Raw genomic sequence first — 8457 nt, 5'->3', positions numbered from 1 at the left:
GTTGTGTGTAATTACGAGAGCTTTCATATTAGATTAATGAAAAGGGGCTGGCCCCTATAATTAGGGGTTAATAGCTCATACACGTTTTTTCTGATAGCTTAAAATATTGGTATATTATGAAAAAGTTTGACTGAAATAATTTCGAACTTATAAAATCTTGTCATTTGATATAAAAAGAAATAAACTTCCAGCTATATTTAATTGTTTTTTACATAAAACAAGTACATGTATGTGAGAAACCTTTCAGGAACAAGTTGTCTACTATATCCAGCCAAGCCTTTACTGCATACATGTGCATATTTTTAGTTGATGCATCTAAAAGATATAGTTTTGATTCGGTGTTTCTTTGTTTTCTTTTTATTCAAATAATTTTAAGATGTGATAATGTACACAACAATAATTAGTACCTAGTTTAGAGGATTTTTTCGCGCTTGTTTGTAAACAACGCGCGGCATTGTGGGAAATAGGAAGGTACTAAAGACGCGATGTACTAAACACTTATTTGACCTGATTCAAATTTGTCTGTAAATGTTCCAAACAATTGAATTTTTGTATAGAATATGCCTCGAAGTCATAAAGTCTGTACATAAGTAATTTAAAATGCTCAATATTACCATTCAATTAAAAATTAAAACGTCAGGTAAATATCAGGTCTCTAGTATATCCCGTTTTTAGTGTGCCCCTTCAAGTCGACGTCGGACACATGTTTGTCATGGTTTACAAACTGAAAATAGAATGATTTGTGAAGTTGAACATTTTCTCATAAAGAATCCGTTTGTAGACATGCACACTCATTTAATCTGGAGCTACGAAGTACTTTGTCACTTCTCTGGAACATTATTCTAAGCAGAATTATCCCGATTCATATATTCTAAGAATCTTGTGTGAATTGTTTACGAGGAAATTCTGACTGTCACATTAACAAGGATGAACACGCTTGACTCTGCTCCGGATTCCCCAGTGGATAATTGTATCGAGTGATGAAAGAGCTGACGGCGACATTTTAATGTATGATTGGCTTGGACCATTGGAATGAAGGTTAGAATATTTTTATTACTTAAAATTTACACTACTGATCAGGTTGGGCACAGCCTACCAAATGGTACTTTATCCCCCGTTTGGTAGATAATCTACCATATCGGTAACGAATTTTGCTAACCAAATGGGGGACTTTTTTATTCTATTGCAATTTTTATTAAAATAAAACAAAAGCGCATTTATTCAGGCAATGGGGGATTTTAATGAACATATTCCTCGTACAATTAACATAAATCGGTCGAATTTCTATGTGTAATTTCTCCGTAACTTCGTAAAAACAATACCCGTAGTTGTCTGTAACAGCCGAACTTCTTGATCAAACGATAAAAAAAATCTTTATTGTGTCTTGTTGGATAAAAATCCAATTTTATACAGTGATTTAACTCTTGATGAGTTAACTTTCAATCTCTTTTTGGATCTTCGTCAATGTTTATCTCCATAAAATCCTGTTAAACACGAGCTCCTCATGCCTTACCGGTATGGTGGGCACTTCCTGCTATAAAGTTAATTTTTTCCAGAGTTGTACGTAATATTTGTTGTTATTTTTCTTTTAGGATGAAGTTGTAGATTCCATGCGACCTTTTGAGGTTTAATATGCATATTACTAGTGAATTTAATAAATTCGAAAAATAATATTCAAAAAAAGATGTACAAAATGACTTTTGCCATTATTCTTGTTTTTGTTCCAAGTACATCGTTTTAAAACAATAATTATGTCATACTCCAACTGCATTTACTATTTCTATGAAGAACAAAGCCATTGTGTTCAAAATAAAAAGAAATAAAGGCAAAACTTATTTTTCTTCTGATTTCCTAGTTGAAAATTAATACAAATGTGCCTCCGTAGTTAGATCCGACTTTTCATCAGGTTTAAAAAAGATCATCGTTTTGATTGGTTTGCACTAATTGATTGGTTGCCCGGATAATCAAAATAGAAAGTAAAGGACATGATTGACAGGTGCAGCATCGTTGGAGAAGGAAAGAATTTTCTTTTAAAGTAAAAAACGGAGAAACATTGCACTTGTTTACATAAGTTACGTTTTTTGTCAAATTTTTGAACGACTTTGCGCAAAAAATTGCACATAGAATTTTCGATTTTTTTCACCCAGAACACCGATAAATATCTATATTTTATTCCACATGGTTTAAAATTATGCGAAATTCCACTCCACTCTATGGAATTAAACACAGCCAATTTTGTCCCCCATTTGGTTAGTAAAATTCGTTACCGATATGGTAGATTATCTACCAAACGGGCGATAAAGTACTATTTGGTAGGCTGTGCCCAACCTGCTGATTACATGACAGTGACGTACATTGATGTTATTAGAAATACACAGACACACCGATATATTATCTGTTTTACAGTTCAGATGCTCTCTGTTTGCCTTGTAAATCCCCACAGCTTTATATATATATATATATATTTTTAAATTTGAGGATGTAACTTCAACAGTCCTACTATCTATGATAGTGATCATACTCTATAATTCAAACTGCACTTAATGTTACAGAATATATTCAACTAATTGGGAAGTTTCTAGTATGCCGGTCAACAGAATTGCGCATGAGCAGTTATTTCCCTTGCCGTTGCTATGCAGAATGTAAACAAACTGCAATTTCCCACTCGCTTCAACAAAACGCATCCGATCGAGTGATTAGGGTTAGGTTGTTTATTTTTTAAAATTGTCTTTTTTAATAAATCCATTCTGTATTCTTTAATTCTGACTTAGGGCTTATTTATGTAATTTTTGCTTACAAAAGCCACTATGTGTGCGCATGTGCCTTTTGTGATAAAAAACTTGCATGTATCAGCCTGTCGAATTGTGCCGATATCTTACACTTTGGCTTAGTTCATGAAATTTTTGCTTTACAAATGAAAGATTAAGAAATGAAAGTTCGGGTAAATCAACTCAATTTTTGAAACATGACAATTTTTAGCGCTGAGTTTAGGCAAGTTATTGTAAAAGCGACTTACCGTTAACTGCAGCTCGGTATCCTGACCTCCTAATCATGTCCAAATAGGCCCCTTATTCATAAATTTTATCTTTTCAAATCGATAATGATGCACAATTCAATCCATCGATGACTAGTAATTAGCTAACATTTGTTAAATCCCTGTATTTCTCACAAAAATCACGCAATTTTAATAGCATTGCACTATGAGTCCTATCAGGCATTTCTTCATTACGTCAAAACACAAGTGACGCATCTCATGAATATTTATGAGATTACGTCAAAAATTGATCATGTGACTGCATTCCTAAACAATTTACGCAAGATGGAGATTTACTTCCTAAACATGTACGTTATTTTACAAAATCTTTTAATTCTTATTTAAAAAACTGTGTTTAAAAACCAGTTTTGTAAACCCAATTTTTCACAAGGAACATGAATTTTGGGTCAAATTTGCAATTTGTGGCTTCTTTTTCAATTTTGTCGATCGTTCACGCGATCGTCTATATATTGTATACCGCCTTCGGCGGCACCTATTTTAGCGCCATATTTATGGGGACCGGTATACTAGAAGTGTTCCATTTAATTAAATATTGACAGTGTGACTGTAAGGGTGAGGGCAGATACTTATTTAGTTTTAATTTAGATTGTGCTTGTCAAGCCGCATTTGACATTTGGTGCATCCATGCTCAATGTTCACACTGAGAGTTTATTCAAATGTTTAATTCGAATGAATTCACTGCTCGTTAAATTACTTCCCATTAGATCCATGTGAACATGAGTAAGGATAGCTAATTCAAATTAAATAGAAATGAATTTTGAATGTAGCTTAAACATGTTAAAGAAGCTAAGCACTGTGTGTCCAAAGTATACTGCGGAAAAATTGTGTGGAGCAATGCCCAAGTCACAATCTTCTTTTGCCAAGGTGTTATCATAAGAGCTTGCATTATGGGCAGGGATTTGTGCTGCTGTCTGGACTCGCTATAAATAGATGTTCTCAAAAAGTCTTAATTATTTGATATCATACGTTACTGACCAAAAAAGACAAATATTGCTCAGTTAAATTGCAAAAGAAATTTGTTTTAAAAAATTGTGATAATAGAAAGTTTGCTTTTTTTTGTTTTATAAGACTGCTGTAATGGTTTAATGTTTGTTTATTTGCCTTAATCATACATTTTTCAGTCATTTCATGGTGCCACCACTTGGGATGGTATTAGCTGCAAATATAGACTTGTACTCAGCACTTATTGCCTTTAAGAAGTATGAGATCCATTTTGTGCTAACACCTACCATGACACAGAATCTTGGTTTATGCAGTCTCATAGGAGTAACCTGTCTAAAGCATTTAGCAATGGAATTGGAACCTGAGACGTAAGGTTCAGCTTCTTATTGATACTTTGATTTATAATATTTATTTGAGAATTTCACTCATTCACATACTTAGAGATGTTGATATATATTGTTGAATAGCATCAATTTAGACCTTTAATTAGCTAAGTAAACATGTACTGTGAGGTTTTTAAGGTCTAATTCATTTTATATGCCAGATGCATGTTAAGGAACATTACTGCTTAAATGTTTTTGTCTTAAATTTGAAGCTTTTTACTAATATAGAGATATGTTAGTTTTAAACCTCTTCAAATTAGGGTAGACCTTTACTTTAAACTCAGCAATGTGAGTGTGTTGTGTGAACTTGTGTTAGCGAGACAGTGTGTTGTATGAATTTGTGTTAGCAAGGCAGTGTGTTTTGTGAACTTAATTGTGTTAGCTTGACAGTGGGTTGTGTGAATTCTTGTTAGCTTGATAATGTATTGCGTAAACTCGTGTTAGCGGGACAGCGTGTTGTGTAAAATCGTGTATTAAGTGTAAGTGTGACAGTGTGTTGTGTAAACTCGTGTTAGCTAGACAGAGTGTTGATTGAACTTGTATTAGCGAGACTTCGTGTTGTGTAAACTGGTGTTAGTGAGACTGCGTGTTGTGTAAACTCGTGTTAGCCAGACTGCGTGTTGTGTAAACTCATGTTAGCAAGACAGCGTGTTGTGCGTATTCTTATTAACGAGACAGCATGTTGTGTGAATTCGTGTTAGCGTGACAGTGTGTTGTGTGAACTTGTTATCCTGAAAATTTGTCGTGTGAACTGGTGTTAGAGAGATAGTGTGCTGTGTGAACTCGTGTTAGCAAGATTGCATATTGTGTGAACTTGTGAATAGCCAGACTGCGTGTTATGTGAACTCGTGTTAGCGATATTGCATGTTTTTTTAATTTGTGTTAGCGTGACAGTGTGTTGTGTGAACTCGTGTTAGCCTGACAGTGTGTTGTGTAAAATGGTATTAGGATGACAGTGTATTGTGTGAAATGGTATTAGGATGACAATGTGTTATCGCAACAGCGTTTGGTGCGAACTTGTGTTAGTGAATAGTGAGACAGCCTGTTTTGAGAATTCGTGTTAGCGTGACAGTGTGTTGTGTGAACTCGTGTTAGCCTGACAGTGTGTTGTGTGAAATGGTATTAGAATGACAGTGTGTTGTGTGAAATGGCATTAGGATGACAGTGTGTTATGGCAACAACATTTGGTGCAAACTTGTGTTAGTGTATAGTGAGACAGCCTGTTTTGTGACTTTGTGTTAGCGTGACAGTGTATTGTGTAAACTCGTGTTAGCGTGACAGTGTATTGTGTAAACGCGTGTTAGTGAGACTGCGTGTTGTGCAAACTCATGTTAGCGTGACAGTGTGTTGTGTGAATTCATCTAAGCGTGACAGTGTGTTGCGTGTACTTGTGTTAGCTAGACAGTATGTTGTGTAAAACTTGTGTTCGCAAGACAGCGTGTTGTGTGAACTTGTGTTAGCGAGTCAGCGTGTTTGTGAATTTGTGTTAGCATGATAGTGTGTTGTGTGAACTCGTGTTAGCCTGATATTTTGTTGTGTGAAATTGTATTAGCATGACAGTGTGTTGTGTGTTAGTGTGACAGCGTGTGGTGCGAACTTGTGTTAGTGCGAAAGTGTTTTTCAGTGTTGTGATGGCGAGCTGTGTGATAGCCTAATGGCGTCTCTTGTGTCGGTAAGATGGAATGCTTTTATGAAAGTGCTATTGAGCTTTAGCAAGTGGCCCTATCTGGACACGCCTTATTATAATTGATCAGTTCTCATATATACAGTGAATTACCGGTATTATTGTCACCATGAAATCAGCATTTACAGTAACTGTTGCAATTACCTAGTTAGTAATCATAAGATATTGGTTTGCCAGTTTTAAAATTATGGTGTTCCAATGATGTGAAGTTGCAGTGTGTTAGCATGTTAATTTCAACAGACTGCCACTCCAATGCAGCTTTAAACAACACGCTGCTGTGTTAACACAAAACAAAATATGCAAACACAACTTTAAACAATCTGTTGAGTGTTAGCTTCACTGCATGTTGGATTCAGTGTGCTGGCATATTATCACTGACTTACTTGCTAGCACATTGTCAATGTCACCTTGTGCTAGTATGTTGTCATAAATACTCTAGCACATTATCCTAAACCCACTAGTGCATGATTACTTTGCACTAGTATGTTGTCTTATTAGGGAATAGCATAAATGACTGCCTTAATTGGTGTAAACTTCTTTTAATTGATGAAAGAGTACATTAAAATTTACAATTTATAAACAGAAAATGTGACAATATCTTATCTCAATTTGATAATCTAATTTATAATCTCATGAATTGCACTTTTTATTAGTAAAAGAATTATAGATTAAAAAATTTTAATTTCTTTTGGATAGGTGTGACTCATCTGAAGACTGAATTTTGATACCAAGCATGACCATGATTTGCCAGAAGATCATCTGTTTGGATGTGACATGGAATAAACAGCATAGTGAAAATAAGTCAAGTTTTGGTTTGTGAAGACAATTTTTAAACACACTGTGTATCATTTTTAAATTTTGATTTGACAACATAAATCCACAAATATGAACATATCAATTGCTCTCAGTTTTTCAAGTGAAATAGTTTTTGTAACAGAAATACATGTACCAGTATTTACATTGGAATAAATGTTATTTTTAAATATAATAATATTTTGTTTGTGTAGCATGTTGACCTCTTATTTAAGGTCTTCCCTTTCAAAGTTTAAACTTACTTATTCTAATGATTAAGATAGATCCTTTGTCTTCAGCAGGAATAGAAGATTGTGTAATACATGTATGTGTATTTTTTAAAGTATAATGTAAAACAAAATTGTTATTTTGGCACATACAACTAATTAAAGGCATAAACATGTGTATGATTCCAAGGAATTCAGTACATAGGGCATGTACATGTAGTTTTCTAAAACAAGATTGAAGAGATGTCCAGTTGCATTTCAATGTCAACTGCAAAACTGTGCCTGTTGCATACTTATTAGCCCATCTGAGCTAAAGGAACCAGTAAATTTTTTAAAAACATAATTTTATCCATTATCATCATTGTCTAAAATTTCACAATATCATTTTCCAGAACCAAAGTGAAACTTGGCACAGAGCATCCCTAGTGTAGGGGATTCAAATTGTTCTTATGCAGGGCAATACCTTCAAAGAGATTTGTTTCTTTAATGCTGTAAATGTATTATATTTAGCTTGTACAATATTTGGTGGAAATTGACTTTTGAATAAGTTAGCGTAGATATTCTTATTTATGTTTATGTACAAGACATTTAGCTTTGTATTTGATTTAGTGATTGCTGCATTCCGCCAAAGCCGCTAAAAAAGAATACACAGCCATATGTAATATGTTTACAATATACCTTTCAGAGAATTTTACACTCCTATTGAGGTACCACCAGTTGCTAGCGGAAAGCTGCAAATTCGAAACATACACAACACATTTCTGTGCGTTTATTATAAAAGTATTGTTCTACTTACTGATTGCAACTAATGAAGATTGTTCATCATTATTGTAAATACATTTGGATTTTTTGAATTATTATATAATTTGCTTATTTTATTTACCTAGTTATATTGTATATTAAATGATTTTAAAGCTATTTTTAGCAATTTTTTATTCAATATTACTTGGTACACATGTAAGCTACACTAAGATACATAGAATAGTGCATGGGTTTTTAATTTTGATGAACGGTGTTGCCATGGTTACTATAAATAGAATTTTTTGTGAAATTCCTTAAAAACGCTACTCCTTCTACAGTTTTGGTCTGATTTCAGTACTACTTGGCACACAAGTAGACTACTCTCAGATACATAGAATAGTGCATCGATTTTTAATTTCGATGAACGATGTTGCCATGGTTGCTAAAAAAAGAATTTTCTGTGAAATTCCATAAAAACGCTACTACTTCTTCAGTTTTGGTCTGATTCCAAAATAACTTGGCACACAAATAGACTACACTAAGATACATGGAATAGTGCATCGGTTTTTAATTTCGATGAACGATGTTGCCATGGTTACTAAAAATAGAATTTTCTGTGAAATTCCTTTAAAA

The 8457-nt window shown here is 33.9% G+C and overlaps 1 long non-coding RNA gene across 1 annotated transcript; it reads left to right on the top strand.

Moving 5' to 3' along the window:
• Positions 1-726: 726 nt before the first annotated feature.
• On the top strand, positions 727-7094 carry LOC134232115 (uncharacterized). The gene is made up of 3 exons (XR_009984709.1): positions 727-1038; positions 4177-4365; positions 6761-7094. It is a non-coding gene; the product is annotated as an uncharacterized LOC134232115 (long non-coding RNA).
• The last annotated feature ends 1363 nt before the right edge of the window (positions 7095-8457 follow it).

The sequence above is a fragment of the Saccostrea cucullata genome, unplaced genomic scaffold, assembly GCF_032062105.1.
Source record: "Saccostrea cucullata isolate Sc308-1 unplaced genomic scaffold, CSIRO_AGI_Scuc_v1 ctg4550, whole genome shotgun sequence".
Classification (NCBI taxonomy): Eukaryota; Metazoa; Mollusca; class Bivalvia; order Ostreida; family Ostreidae; genus Saccostrea; species Saccostrea cuccullata.
The sequence above is the reverse complement of the archived record's forward strand: the minus strand, read 5'-3'. Positions and strand labels throughout refer to the sequence as shown.